Genomic DNA, 16,154 nt, shown 5'->3' with positions numbered 1-16,154 from the left:
GCTTTGGGGAACATCAGTCATGGTATCGTAGCGTGCCAGTAAACGCCACAGGATTAATACAAACATAAGCCCTGCGCGCTAGACCCACTACACAGAGGGCGGATGGGGGGGTCATCGCATTGGACACTAAAAGGGTTATATTTACTATTCCCACTCCAACATAAACTAATTTGGGGAAGGTTCTGGATACTAAACAGATGACATTTACTATTCCCACTCAAAAGTAAACTATTGCAAGAATGTTTTTAGCACCCAGGCATGAACAGTTCATGTGTATAACATCAGGTACCCAGAAACAGGGACATCGCTGATCCTCTGTGCCCTTTATTGTGGCCACGCCAAACACAGTGCCCCAGCGACATAAGATGTCCGACACAGTACAGCTTCTCTCCACCAGAAGTACCGGAAAACAGATAACGTTTAGTCGGTTAAACTGCTTGCATCACGAATCAATCAATCAATCAGTGACACTTATAGAGCGCGCTACATATCCGTAGGGTCTCAAGGCGCTGGGAGGGGGGGGGTGCCGCTACTGCTCGAATAGCCAGGTCTTCAGCTTCTTCCTGAAGGAGAGGTGGTCTTGGGTCAGGCGCAGGTCGGTCGGGAGGGAGTTCCAGGTCTTGGCGGCCAGGTAGGAGAAGGACCTTCCTCCTGTAGTCGCTCTTCGGATGCGGGGGACGGCGGCGAGGGCGTGGTTGGCTGATCGGAGGTGGCGCGTGGGAGCGTAGAAGTTGACTCGGCTGTTGAGGTAGCTCGGGCCTTGGTCGTGTAGGGCTTTGTGTGCGTGGGTGAGGAGGCGGAAGGTGATTCTCTTGTTGACGGGGAGCCAGTGCAGGTCTCTCAGATGTCCGGAGATGTGGCTGGATCGTGGGATGTCGAGGATGAGTCTGGCTGAGGCGTTCTGGATCCGCTGGAGTCTCTTCTGGAGCTTGGCGGTGGTACCGGCGTAGAGGGCGTTACCGTAGTCTAGTCGGCTGGTGACGAGGGCCTGGGTGACGGTCTTCCTGGTCTCTGTGGGGATCCACCAGAAGATCTTCCGAAGTATGCGTAGGATGTTGAAGCACGCCGAGGAGACGTTGTTGACCTGCCTGCTCATGGAGAGGGAGGAGTCCAGGATGAAGCCCAGGTTGCGTGCATGGTCTGTCGGTTTGGGTGCGGTGCCCAGGGCGGGAGGCCACCAGGAGTCGTCCCAGGCGGAGGGTGAAGAGCCCAGGATGAGAACCTCCGTCTTGTCCGAGTTCAGTTTCAGGCGGCTGGTCGTCATCCACTCGGCTACCTCTTTCATCCCTTCGTGCAGGTTGGCTCTGGCAGCGGCGGGGTCGTTGGTCAGGGAGAGGATCAGCTGGGTGTCGTCGGCGTAGGAGATTATGCTGAGGTTGTGTTTGCGTACGATGGCCGCGAGGGGGCTCATGTAGACGTTGAAGAGGGTGGGGCTCAGAGATGATCCTTGGGGGACGCCGCAGATGACTTCGGAGGCCTCTGATTTGTACGGTGGTAGGCGGACTCTCTGTGTTCTTCCGTCGAGGAAGGAGATGATCCATTCCAGCGCCTTGTCCTTGATTCCGATGTTGCTGAGGCGCCGTACTAGGGTGCGGTGGCAAACCGTGTCGAATGCCGCGGAGAGGTCTAGGAGGATGAGGGCCGCTGTTTCTCCATTGTCCATCAGGGCTCGGATGTCATCGGTGGCGGCGATGAGGGCGGTCTCGGTGCTGTGTTTGGCTCGGAAGCCGGACTGTGAGGGGTCGAGGGATCCGTTCGTCTCGAGGAAGGCGGCCATCTGCTTGTTGACGGTCTTCTCGATGACTTTGGCTGGAAACGGGAGAAGCGAGATGGGGCGGTAATTCTTGAGGTCGGTGGGGTCCGCTGTTGGTTTCTTGAGTAGAGCGCTGAGTTCGGCGTGTTTCCAGCTCTCGGGGAAGATGGCGGTGTCGAAGGATGTGTTGATGATGTCTCGCAGGTGGGGTGCGATGACAGCGTCGGCCTTGTTGAAGACGTGGTGAGGGCAGGGGTCGGTCGGTGATCCGGAGTGGATGGAGTTCATCGTGCGGATGGTGTCTTCGGTGCTGATCGGGGTCCAGGCGTGGAGGGTGGTGGTGGGTGGGGGTGGTTGGTCGGTCATGGTGTGCGTTGGTTGGTTGTTGAAGCTACTGTGTATGTCCGTGATCTTGTTGTGGAAGTATGAGGCGAGGGAGTTGCAGAGGTCTTGCGATGGGGTGATGTCGTTGTTTCCTGCGCTGGGGTTGGAGAGCTCTTTCACGATGTTGAAGAGTTCCTTGCCGTTGTGTGCGTTGTTGTCCAACCGGTCCTTGAATGCAGTTTTCTTTACTTCTTAACTTCACTCCCTTAGAGGCGCTGGAAGCTGACACACAAGTCCCCGCTGCCTATAAATATTCCACATGCCAGACGGTGGTTCTAGCAGCTACACATTAGATATTCTATTAATTAATGTGGTCATAAGTTCCAGCCTTTGGTCACAATTACCGTGCTCACCTTAAACCTCTGAACGTGTCTGACCTAGTCCCGAGGAGAACCCTAAAGAAAATGGGGGTTCCGAAACACATCGACCCGACCCAGCTAGTCACAATTCCCATTTGAGCCACAGAGTAGAAACAGGGCAATCAGCCTGTTGTAAATACAATATATATGACTAGCTGCTGTTGGTAGGTTACAGTTTTGTGAATTGTAAATAATCTGTGCTGCCACAGTTTTTTGTGTAATTGAAGGACTGGTCACTTTTGCATTTTTCATGTCTTGTCTTATTTTTGTAATGGTCCACGCATTATTGTTTTCGTATTTGTTCAATGTTAATTGTGTTGTTGCTATTCATGTCCTGCAAACAATTTTATTAGAATGTTCCTCCTGGTTTTGACATGAAACAAATGTTGAAGGTGTATGTTAAAAAATGACTAAATCATAAAGGTGTAATAAAAGCACCAAACCACTTTAGTTGTCAAGGTGGTTTCTGCCTAAATAGTATTGATCCGAGAAACACACCCATACTCCTAGTTATTAGAAATTACTGTGGCCCAGTTTGGGTGTGTTTTAGGGCCCATCCCCTCTTCGTTAAAAACTTTATTGTGTTAAGGCGGTGTAGTGTCAGGTATGTCACAAGCAGGAAGTTTAACTGTGTGTAACAAAAGTGAGTGGTCTGAGAGACTGTATGGACCCTTTCCAGTACCCATTTACAGTCACCATCCTGCAACTTCTTGCCTAATGCTGCCTCCTATCTGCCCCTGAGTCATATCAGGTCTGGTCATGACTGAGGAAGTGCTGATTTAGAAAGCCAAGAGACTACCATGCGGCCCTCCCCGAATGTCACGATGATATGCAGAACATCATGGGCCGGAGGTTGGTCTGCTTGCATTGCCACAAAGCATAGATTGCTTGCATCACCTTGGCATATGTGAGGAATTGAGAAAGGGTCAACCCAGTATTTGCCACCATGTCATCCAGGACCTAAATTGCCCCTCTTCGTAACAGTCTCTCACAGTGAGAATGCCCACTGTGTTCCAGACTCATAACATACGAGCTGTGAGCAGCCTCCCAGAAGTGGGAAGTGAGAACACAACACTGATGTACAAATACCAAATCTGGTGCTTTACCAGGTTATGTGAAAAAATACCTTTAAAACAAACTTATTTTTATATCAATAAAATGAAAGCAGTTAGAAATGGAAACCAATGTAGAAGTAGAGGTTACAACATTCACTCAGATATAAGGCAATACACTGGATTTGTCACGTCAGGGGATGCCGCTCACTTATACGAGAGGATATTGTCAGGGCCAGGAGATGTACATCACGCATACAGCCTTTGGACCACATTGAGCTTACTCTGACTAACGCAGACCTGACAGAAAACCTTCACTTACTCGAGTTTTGCACCTGCTTCCCTGACTCTTCATCAATACAGCTTAGACGATTCCCAATAGCACCACCTTCAGAAAGATCAAGCGATATGCACTTGACAGGAACTATTGGAGGCTCGTCTTCACTAGAATCTAATCATTGACTACAAAATGCGACCCAGATAGAGCAGTTGTTACAGGACCTTCCTTTTGTCATTGACCACACCTCTATAAATGACCCAATCCCTCCTCTTGAACCTACTACAGTAATATCTCAAGATCAAGCCCCTCCCCATCAGCTAAAAATCATCTCCTGGAACGTCACTGGTCTTAGTAGTAAACTATCACTACCCCATTGGAACGATCTAGTAGAGGGCTAAGACATCTGCGCTTTCCAGGAAATGTGGAGCTTGGCTCCTTTATATAAGTCAGGCTACAGCTGCTATCACATACCAGCTACCACCATAGAGAAGGGTCGCCCCTGGGGAGGGCTGACTGTATGGGTTAAAATTGCCCTGAACTGTAGAATCTCAAATCATCAAATTCTGAGCCCAGACATTATGAGGCTTACACTTAAGGGCCCAAGAGGGGGGGGGGAAATGATGGATTTGTTCAATTTCTATATAAGGGGAAGAGCCGGGGCAAAGCCTCATCCACCATTACATCACTTGAACAAGGCTTGTCAAATTGCTTGTCCCAGTCTAGAGTAGTACTCACAGGTGATTTTAACAGTACCTTTGAGCCTCTTAGCACATACGACTTAATAGGGATAAAGGAAGAAGATAGAAAATGGGGTGTTCCTGCACTAACTATACGCCCAGTAAAAAGATGGTCACAAGTGGCTATTCAACTAAATGCACTCACCGTGGAACTTGGTTTGAGGGCAGTGAATGGTAGGACCAAGTCAGATGCCCAGGGAGCCTTCACTTATAATAGAGTAACTTGCCCATCTCATTTTGACTATATTTTAGTTGAAGTTGGGTTCTGGGGGCACGTTTTAGATATGGTGGTGGGGAACACAACTGATAGTGACCACAATCCTCTCTGTATGTCTGTGAGATCTCCATGGACACTTCCTTGCCCTACACTGACCACTCACATGCACTCTGTGACTAAAGAGGTGATTCCCTCAAACTCTAGAAGAGCCCTAAAATGGCACAAGGTCACCTTACAAGACGCAAAACTAGAGGCCATTATACAAGTACTGTATAAAAACATCAACGAGCTACGGGAAGGAATAGTAGCTGGGCCTACTAATGCTCTCATTATACATACTCGTACTATTGATCAGATTAGCACCCATTTCCAAGTGCTTAACAGGCCTACTAAGTCTGTAGTACAATCAAGGAGAGGGCAATCCTGGTATACTAAAGAGTGCAGACTCAAGAGGAAGGCCTTGGTAGTGGCTATCAGAGCTAAGAATGGTCCACTCATCAAGGCCGCAAGGAAAGAACACAGATAAACCCAGCACCAAGCAAAGTTAGATTGAGGATGAAACCTGCTAGCAAGACCATAAAAACGCCAGTTTAGTAAGGGAGACTAACCTCTTTTGGACACTGGTTAGACGGGCAAATAAGGGGGAAGCAGATCAAATCTCCAACCACATTCTATTTCAGGTTTGGCACGACCATTTTGGTGAGCTTTATTCTGGGTCTAATGACGCAAATGAGGTTGGCCAATATGATCATCCCCCAACTAATTTTGGGAATGCTGACAGTGACCCATTCACATTGAATGAAGTTGAGTCTGCCATAAGGAGGATAGTGCTTGCTAAGGCCCCGGGACCAGATGGCCTCCCTGGAGACCTGTTCCTTGCTGATCGGAAAAAATGGTGCGAGTGTGTCCTCCTTCTTACTAATTCCATCGCCAGAGGATGCCCAGTCCCAGAATCGTGGAAGGGTGCGGAGGTAGTCTCAATCTATAAGAAGGGAGCTAGAGAGGACCCTTCCAACTATAGGCCAATCAGCCTCATAGATGCAATGCAGAAGATAGTTGGCAGGGTGGTATTGCAGACAATTCAATCGTGGGCTGAGGAGGAGGATATCCTCTCCCAATACCAGGCGGGATTCCGGACCAACACGGGAATGGTGGACCAGGTCTTCAGGCTCCTCTTGGTTTACTGGAAAGTGGTAGTGATTGGCAAAGGTAGTCTTTATCTAGCTTTTATCGATCTAAAGACTGCCTTTGACCTGGTCCCCAGGAATAGGTTATGGGAAACACTGCGAGATATGGGCATCCCTCAATTAATCCTCAACTTCTTAGTAAGGCTTCACGAGGGCAATTATGCTCAGATAAGATGGGGGTCCCAAGGGCAGCTTAACGAAAAGATTCCAGTAAACAGGGGAGTTCGGCAGGGCTGTGTGATGGCACCCACCCTGTTCTCCTTATATGTGACCGGGTGGTCAGCTTTTTGCAAGAAACACCAGCTGATACCCCGGCCCTGTCAGGCACTAAGGTACTGACTCTCCTGTTTGCCGACGATGCATTGCTGATCTCCAAGACCCCAGCAGGCCTGCAATAACTCCTGAACAGGTTTCAAACCTTTTGTAACACCCGGGGGTTGGTCATAAATACATCTAAAACAAAATTCATGACATTCAATCCCCACAAATCGTTCAGGAATAACATCACCTTAGATGGGACACACTTAGAGAGAGTTACAACCTTTAATTATCTTGGGATACGCCTCTCAGAAAAAGCGCAGTGGAGGCCCCATCTCGATAAAATGCTCCAGAATCACAAACGCGCTGCTGGGGCACTGAGCAAAGAACATTTCTCATCATTCAGTAGACCTGTTGCCCCGGCGCTCACTGTGTATGGAGCTAAGGCAGTTAGCTCAGCTCTGTACGACGCCGAGCTATGGGGCTTTGACAACCTTGATGAGATTAGCAGGTCAGAACACAAGTTCTTTAGGGACCTGATCATGTTATCTCAGGGCGTTCCTCTAACCCCCTTGATACACGACCTGGGCAGGTGCCAATTTAAGGATCTGGCCAATCTTCGTCCACTGCTTTATTGGGCTCGCCTTAGGAGCACCCCGGAACTCGCTAACTATGCAGAGGCATTTACAGAAGTAATGTGCATGGACACCAACAAGGGGATCAAATTGATTTCCAATCATAAGGCAGTAATGACAACACTTGGCCTTAAGGAATCCTGGGACACTCAGAATCCACCAAGAAAGGTAGAACGCAAATGGATCTATTGGGACTGGATAGATGCTAGAGACCACAATACCCCAAATATGGGAAGGCTTACGGAAGAATTCTTCCAGCATAAACAATCTAGAGGGATCGAAACTTACTTGGACACAATTCAGATCCCAAGGGATAGGGCATTGTATACCCATTTCAGATTTGGCTCACTTCCAGTTCGCAAATTTACCGCGAAGTGGTGCCCCCCTTATCAGACTACTGAAGAATGCCCTATCTGCGGGACCTCAAAAGAGAGTGTTGCACATTTTATGTTTGCTTGCCCAGGGAACGCAAGTGTCAGGTCTAGGAGGCTTGCGCCAATCTGCAAACAACTAGGCACTCTCGACCATCGAGTTGCTTTACACATATTAACATCTGATCCGAGAATCCTCTTTGTTTGCGGAGTCGCCAAATTCCTAGGCCGAGCATGGATAATCGGACACAGGGCTATATGAAGGGCAAGCTGATCCTGATTTAGAATCCCTATGGGTATGTATAGCAAAACCAAAGGGGAGGACAAATGTATCTTGAAACGCTGTACTCTGTCCCGGACAAAAAATATCTAACATTTCACTTTTAAATATGTTTTATAGATTTTTTTTTTTATTTTTTTTTTAAACCGTTTATTGCAATCTCAAATAGTTACAGGTATGGGCCTACAACCATCTGGCCGGCCGCTAGAGTGGCAGAAGCATATGACATACATACAAAAAAAACCTCTTGGCGGTGCAAAAGGGTTATAGCAGGAGATATCAGTAGTGCAGGCCACATAACTCCAAACCCACAATACGGTTTCCTTTTGTCGAAACACAACAACACAAAAAACCACACCCGCAAGGCAACCCGCAATCCCAAGTGACAGCACGTGCTCCTTAAGTGGGGGACCCCAACCAATCGCCAAACTCTGAAGAGGGGAGTGAGAACAGATCAGGGACTGGGGAACCACGTGCCCATGGCTGGGGGAGGGGGTCGGCTAGGGGGACGGAGCTGGTGAGGCAGCCGGCAGCAGTGGCGGCTCGCAAATACCCCCGCGATAGGCGTTCCAGGGGCCCCAGATTTTCACCCACGCCCCAGGCTTACCCCTCGCAACATACACCACCTTTTCACGAAACATACACCAATCCATGTGTTCTTTCCAGGCCGACACCGCCGGGGGCCTCTGGGATCCCCACAATTGAGCAATGTCACGCTTGGCTATCATGTATCCCAGAGTCACCCACCGCGTCTGCGGAACCGAGTAGTCAGTCGGCTCCCACACATTCAACAAGCACCTCCTCGCTTCAGGCAACAGCGCGACACGCGTAACCACTCGCAGGACCTCGTGCACACCACGCCAGAATCGCTCCACCTTTGGGCATTCCCACAGAATATGCAAGAAAGTTGCCAAAGCACCACAGCCACGCTTACACACTCCATCCTCAGCAAAGCCCATACGTAGAAGCCTTGGCCCCGTCACGTAAACCCGGTGGAGGATCTTAAGCTGGACGAATCGAAGGCGAGCCGGGATGGCCACCTCCTTCGGAGAGGCCACCGCGGAAATCCAGTCCTCGTCGTCCAACTCCAGCCCATCGGCAACCCAGGCCTCGCGGAGGCCAGTCAGCAGGCCCGATCGGTCGTTGATCAGTTTTTTATATATAAGGGAGATCGTGCTGTCTGGCACATGGCCATCCAGCACTCTGTCCTCCAGGGGGGAAGACTCCGGAATGGACGCGACATCCGGGAAGACGGAGCCCAGCGCGTGGCGGACTTGTAAGTACCGAAAGCACTCACTGCCTTGCAACTGAAACTCCGTCTGCAGCGTCTCGAAAGTTTTGAATCCCCCCCTCGTCCAGAGATCTCCCACTGTGCTGATGCCGATCGTGTCCCACTTCTCGAAGCCCTTCGAGGTCCACAGGGAGCCCAACCTCGCATATAGCGGTGACGCCCGGGTCAAACGGTCCTTCCACCCCATAGCTGCGTTAGCCGCGTGCCATACACGCACCATGACACGCGTCGGTCCCGTCAGGCGAGGGTCCGGCGCGCCAGAGTAGAGCGCTCGATTGTAGTCGCCACCGGGCAGGAGCGTCTTGTCCATTTCAAATGCCGGGTTCAGGGCGGGCCCGTAAAGGCCATGATTAATCGCAGCTAGCTGGGAGGCCCAGTAATACCGTTTAATATCCGGGAGGGCAACCCCCCCATCGTACCACGGGAGCGTCAATTTGGCCAAGGCAATACGTGGCCTCCCGTCCCAGAACAGGCGACGCTGCAAACTCTCCACCTCCCGGAAGTAGCGCGCCGGGACCAAGTCCATAGTGTTCTGGAGAGCGTACAGAAAGCGCGGCAACGACATCATCTTAAACAAGGCCGCTCGGCCGAGCGGCGAAAGCGGCAGACGCCGCCAACGCACCACGTCCTCCTTCAAGCGCTGGAGGGGGGGCAGCAAATTCCGCTCGTAGCGGGCCTCCGGGTCCAGAGTAATATATATACCCAGGTACCGAAACCCCTGGGAGGCAATCTGGATCGGACAGTCCCTTGGAAGGACCGGAGCCTCCCCGGCAAGCACATATACACAGGATTTCGCCCAGTTGATGACGAGGCCTGAGTTGCGACCGAATGAGCGAAAGACATCAACTAGGACGATCAGTGATTTACGCGGGGAGGCGAGATATAGAAGGATATCATCAGCGTAGAGGGACACACGGTCCTCATGCTCGGGGGTCCAGCGGAGACCGCGGATGGAAGGGTGCCACCGCAGCCACTCCGCCAGGGGCTCCAGGGCCAGTGCAAACAGGAGGGGCGACAGGGGGCAACCCTGTCGCGTGCCCCGTCCCAGTGCGAATGGAGCCGAAACTCGTCCATTCACCACCACCTGCGCCAATGGGCCGGAATACAACAACTTGACCCAGCCGATGAAGCCCGGTCCGAAGCCAAACTTCGCCAGCATCGCCCAAATGTATGGCCACTCGAGCGTATCAAACGCCATGGTGGCGTCCAAGGACGCCAAGATGGCCGGCTCCCGCACGAACGGGACACGCGCGAGCACCCCGTGCAAGCGTCGCAGATTAAGGGCCGTGTTACGATGGGGTATGAAGCCGGACTGGTCTTGGTGGACCAAGTCGCCCACCACGCCGACCAGCCGGTTGGCCAGCACCTTGGCGAGGATTTTGGGCTCCGCATTCAAGAGCGAGATAGGCCTATAGGATGTGACCCGCTCACGGGGCCTCCCCTCCTTGTGGATCACCACGATCGTAGCCAGACGCTGGTCCGGCGGAAGGGAACCCCGCGAGCGGGCCGCCAGGAACATCGCGCGCAGGTGGGGCGCCAGTACATCCGGTCGCAGCTTATACAGCTCGATAGGGATGCCATTGGGGCCCATGGCCTTGCCAGATGCGACCGAGCGGATAGCAAGGGCAATTTCGTCCGAGGTGGGAGGAGCGTCCAGCGAATCCCTGTCCTCCACCGAAAGGGAGGGCAGCGCGATGTCCCGAAGCAGGGCATGGGAATCCTCCTCCGAGCAGGGAGAGACCGGGGAATACACCTCGCGGAAATAATCCGCGAAGCAGGAGACAATGGCGTCCGGCTCGGTGACACACACCCCATCCGTCCTCTCGATCAACGGAACCACACGACTCGCTCTCTCCTTTTTGTCCAACCACGCAATCAATTTACCAGCCTTATCACCCACGTCATAATCAGGATTAATTCAGGAGGTCGCGGAGGTCCTCGGGAGCTTCGCACCTACGCGGCCATCTTGGTTGCGCGCTAGGCTCCTCTGTTTTATAGATTTTAACACTCCAATCAGAAATTAAATTTTCAAACTAGGAGGAAATAGCTTCATACTTCGACTGTTTTAAAATATTTTATTGTCATATTTTATCAATTTTAATAGATTGTATTTTTCTCCTTTTCATACTGATGAATTGTTTGATGCTTTTATGATATTGATATCGAAATAAAGCTATTTGACTTGACTTGACTCAGATATTACATTAAACAAACAATGTGGGCTGGAAATAGCATATTTTCTAAACTCAGTAATAACAATATTTTCGTACATATGTCAGCGCTTTACACGAATAAATGAAAGGATCGGGCCATGTGAGTCCCAGAGGACAGGGAGGCCCTTGTACAAATAAAGAAGGCCTTTGCAGGACAAAATAAAATTCAAAGTAAACTCCGTAAATGTTTATTAAAATTAAGAATCATTAGAAAAGGCAAAAAGTAGTTAGTCTTATTTAAATCTGCACCAATAAAGCCTACAAATAAAGCCACCAACCGCATAACATAATGGAATTAGCATAAACCAAAATATAGTTCAGAAAAGAACTAAAATAAATCTACTAAGTTCGCATGTCAAGGGAGAGTCTAAATATAATTCAGCAGGCAGACCGATTTGAAGTCTGCCACCGAGGTAAGAGCCAAAAGGCCTAAGTGTAAACTGAAGACAGTCTACTGTAGTTTCTATGTATACGTTTGCAAACAGGATAACATGGATTCAGCCTTCTAGAAATCAAGCAAAAAGTCATGAATGTAAAATCAAAAAACAAACTGACATAGTAACTGTTCAGTTCAAAAAGCAAGGAAATGTGTTGCCACATGTCCCACAAAAGCCACATTTTGTTGGTTTCAGACAGCGAAAAAGTACAAACTTTGCATGTTGTGAAATGAAGCAATAGTGACAACAACGAAGTGTATTCATGAAAACATGATACATAAAATAAGTAACATTTAGGGACACCAATTTTGCATACATATTAGGAAGGAAACAGCTTTGCAGCACTTAAATATATTGAATTTATAACAGGCCTAAGCAAAAGATCTTGAATATTGCCACATACGAGAACATCCTGACACATGACTTCCTCCTGACGCATACAAGTAAATAAATGTTATTCATTGCAAGAAAGCAACAGCATATTCTATGAAAAGGAAAATACAGAAGACAAACATGCATATAGTAAACTTGTTTATTCAATATTTAAAGCCACATTGTATACGGCAACTTTAGAATGTGTATCAGTGCAAGCAGCCTGAGGCCCAGTAATTTACATTGGCATCATAATAGTTACAGTACTTTAAACACCCATAAATAAAAATAATTTTCGAATCAATATAAACACTTTCACATATATATATGTAACTTGTGTCATGCTAACATCACATGCACTCAATAAAATGTTGGAGGATGTTTTAGTTATTAGCTGGAAAAATAACTCGTTTCTTCTGACTGACTCAACATGTGCGAGAAAAGCAGTGTAACCCTATAATCATTTTATTATTAATTTAAAAGTCATTGTTACATGTAATCTATTCTCACCTTGTGTTTAATTGAAATTCTTGCAGAATTACTCATATTGTATAAAAGACACCTTTGTATAATGGAAGATATATGGCTCTGCATATTTATTGTAAACAAACACCAAACCATAGATACAATTTGGCCAGAAACAATATTTATGTCAACAGTATTATAGAAGAGGTGTCCAAAAAAAAAAAACAATCAGCACAAACAAAATCTCCATGCCCCTGAATGCCATAAATAGATTTAAATTTGCTAATTTTATTTAGAACATCTGGAGCAGAACCAGCATATGTGAAAAAAGGCTTAACACCAGATGGTATTCCCAGTAGTTCTTTGATTCTAAATGTAAAACAAACAAACCAAGAATGAGCATGCTTATATCTGCAGATGGGGTTTGTTCAGGGGGTTAGCAAGGCACTTGGAAGATACCTTGTTTAACTGCACATCAAAGGGTAATGTTTACATATGTTTAGTTGTCCTTACCATAACTCCTCAATGACACTACTTTGGCTGTGCAATGGCCATTTGAGACAGCTTTTACATAGTGGACCATACATTTGAATTCATTTTTAAACACACCATTAGCAGTAGATGCAAGGGTATTTTTACACTGATAAGCAATATAGCTTAGTGTAGGAAATGGAGTTACTGAGTAAGGAGGAAACCCTTCCCAACCAACAACTCCAATTTCTGTCTGGGTGAAGTCATTAGCAAACGCCAAATTAACCTTTGCTTAACCCTCAGGAAGCTTGGCACAAAGCATTCCGGCTTAAGTTAAGGGCAATGTGTTAAATATTTATGCAGCATTTCAGACATTTATCAAGAGAAAGCACAGCTCAAGAAAAATTCCAGATCAAGTTAGAAAAATAGAGTAATATTTAATAAATTATTTGGGATCAAAACAACAAAAATCCAATCGGTAGACCCAGAGATGTGAATTTTATAAGATTTTGGTGAAAATATTGCTTAAAAGCACAAAGCATCAACTGTGGCTATCTGGTTGTGCTGGACTGAGACAAAGTCACATGTACAGGCTTATCACGATAAAGCACAAGCAGGATATATGGACCACATAGGCCCCCTAAACAAAGTACCTTAAATCCTGAGTGTGGAGCGTTGTGTGATCCTGCGTCGAGAGTAAGTTACACAGGGGCTGTTCTGAGAAGCTGCATGCGGCGATGCGGGGTCCTGCGTCAGAGATGCAACGCACATCGGCAGTTACAATGAGGCCCCGATGCGGCTTGCGATGTGAGGTCCTGCTTTGTCATCCTTGAAGGCTTGCAGTGTGAAGTTCACTGTAGGAGATGCGTTGTGTAGGCCTTGGTGGAGTATGAAGAGTTCTACTAAGTGGAACTCCACGAAGTGACCCAAAAACGTTGTTCTCTCTGTGGAGTTCCGCAAACGGCAGAGTGCATTAGGTTGTGCCGTTCGTGCTTATTTTTAGTACTGGGTGTTTGTCCCGCACTGGAAAATCAGCATGAATGGCATCATGCGCAGCACAAGAGGGCACTGCTTCTTTCTGCCGCTCAAGTAGATGTTCTTCTCGAGTGGCAGTTTCCTCAACGCGAATGGAAGGTTTCTCAACACGGGTGGTAATGGCCATCCGTAACTGTCTGCATTGAGAAATCCTGCCAGGACATGGTCTGGAATAAGATTTACCTCGCTCATGCTCGTCAACGTAACAATGACAGACGCCGCGTCAATTTTTTGGCCGCACGGCATCTGTGCATGGAAATTTCACCCACATGGCGATGCTGCGTCAGAAAAACAGGCACTGGAAGGGTGATGCGTCGATTTTGATGATTTCAAGCAGGTCTTTGCAGCAGGAACAACCTCCAAGGGCCTAGAACATAGGGCAGGTCAGAACCCACAGCAGTGGAGTTCAGTCATGTTGCAGATGAAGTCTTTGATGAGCCTGGGACTTCCAAAAGGAGGCAGGTACACACAAGCCATTGGGGAAACTTCACAAGCAGGATGAAAAGCAAAGTCCAGTCCTTTTCCTCTCTAAAGCAGAAGCAGAAACTGCAGGCCAACCCAACAAAGAAACACACAGCAAAGGGGCATTACTCCTCACAGCCCTACAGCCCTTCTCCTTGGCAGAGTCTCCTCTTGATCCAGAAGTGTTCTAAACAGATGGGGTTTTAGGTTCAATAATTATAATCCTTTTGGCCTTTGAAGTATGCATTCTTCAAAGGATTGTCTTTGTACTGCACAAGTTCTTGTCCTGTCTGGTCTTGGCTCTAGACACACTCCAAGGGGGTGGAGACAGCATTGAGAGGCCAGGCACAGCCCTTTTCAGGTGCAGGTGACAGCTCCTTTCACCAGTCTAGCTCAGGAAGGCCCATCATCCTGGTGATGGGCCATCAGGATATGCAGAGCACACCTCAACTCCCTTTGTGTAGTTGTTTAGAGTTAATGCACAAACCAGCCCCTGTCAATCTAAACCAGACATTGATTCCACAGGCAGGAAGAGGCACAGGATGGTTAAACAAGAAAATGCCCACTCTCTAAAAGTGGCATTTTCAAACACATAGTTAAAAAACTATCTTCACTAAAAGATGTTTATAATTTTGGAACTCAGAGAGCCCAAGCTCCAAATCTCGTTCCCAATTGAAAGTTACACTTATAATTTGTTACGATTCAGCTCCAATGATAGCCTGTGGGAGAGCTAGTCCTTGAACTAGTTAAAAACCAATTGGCAGTATTTAACTAAATGGACATGTAAACCACACCAGTATATGTCTTACCTTTCACATACACCGTGCCCTGGATATGGGGGTACCTTAGGCCTGCCTTAGGGGTGCCTTACATGTAGTATAAGTGAAGGTTAGGGCCTGACAAGTGGGTGCACTTACCAGGTCAACATGGCAATTTACAACTGCACTCACAGACACTGCAATGGCAGGCCTGAGACAAGTTTACAGGGCTACTCAGGTGGGTGGCACAACCAGTGCTACAGGCTCACTAGTAGCATTTGATTTACAGGCCCTAGGCACAGACAGTGCCCTTTACTAGGGACTTACCAGTAAATCAGATATGCCACTCTTTAAAAACCAATCATAATTACAATGTACAAAGGGAGCACTTGCACGTTAGCACTGATCAGCAGTAGTAAAGTGCCCAGAGCACATAAACCAGCAAAAACGTAGCCCAGCACACAGTCAAAAATACAGAAGGTAGAGGCTATAAAACAGATGAAACCATACTAAGGATGCCAGGTCTATCAGCTGTCATTTCCTGAAGTGACTAAGGGGCTGATTACGACTTTGGATGTGCGGAACGGGCGGCACACTACCACCCCGCTCACGCACCGCCAAAGTCGACCGCCCAACAGATTAGAAGTTTTTTCCTGGTCTGGTGGGCAGTCCTTTGGCATTCCCATGGTGGTGCCTTCGAAAAAGACACCACAATGGGAACCGCAAAACAAGTTCCTGCATAGTATAGACTGCTTAGTCATACCTTGCAGGAACTGGACATGTATGCGACACCATGTATTCCCCTGCATGCATCCCAGTGCACAGGGGCACCGAGGGACCCTGTGAGGCCCCCACAGACAGCCTTTTCATGGCTGGATCACCGCCATGAAAAGGCTGGTGTTGGAATAATTCATAATATGCTCGGCGGTGTCACAGCGGCCCCGCCAAGCATATTGCTGCCACAAATGGCTGCGCCTCTCCGAGGGAACGCGGTACCCTTGTGGTTGCGGCAGTCCCAAAACTGTCCGACCACTGTACTTGTAATACGGTGGTCAGATCACTGGTGCGACTGTCTATGACCGCTACTGCACCTCAACCATGGGTTCGGTGGTCTGATGGACCACCCAACTCGCAATC

At 48.3% G+C, this 16,154-nt stretch overlaps 1 long non-coding RNA gene across 5 annotated transcripts in view; it reads right to left on the bottom strand.

Annotated features, from left to right (window-relative positions):
- The window catches only part of LOC146822647 (uncharacterized), a 332,500-nt gene that overhangs the window by 211,394 nt on the left and 104,952 nt on the right, over nt 1-16,154 (bottom strand). The window lies entirely within an intron of this gene.

The sequence above is a fragment of the Triturus cristatus genome, chromosome 5_2 (assembly GCF_964204655.1).
Source record: "Triturus cristatus chromosome 5_2, aTriCri1.1, whole genome shotgun sequence".
In the NCBI taxonomy this organism is placed as follows: Eukaryota; Metazoa; Chordata; class Amphibia; order Caudata; family Salamandridae; genus Triturus; species Triturus cristatus.
This window is presented reverse-complemented; position numbering and strand designations above follow the sequence as displayed.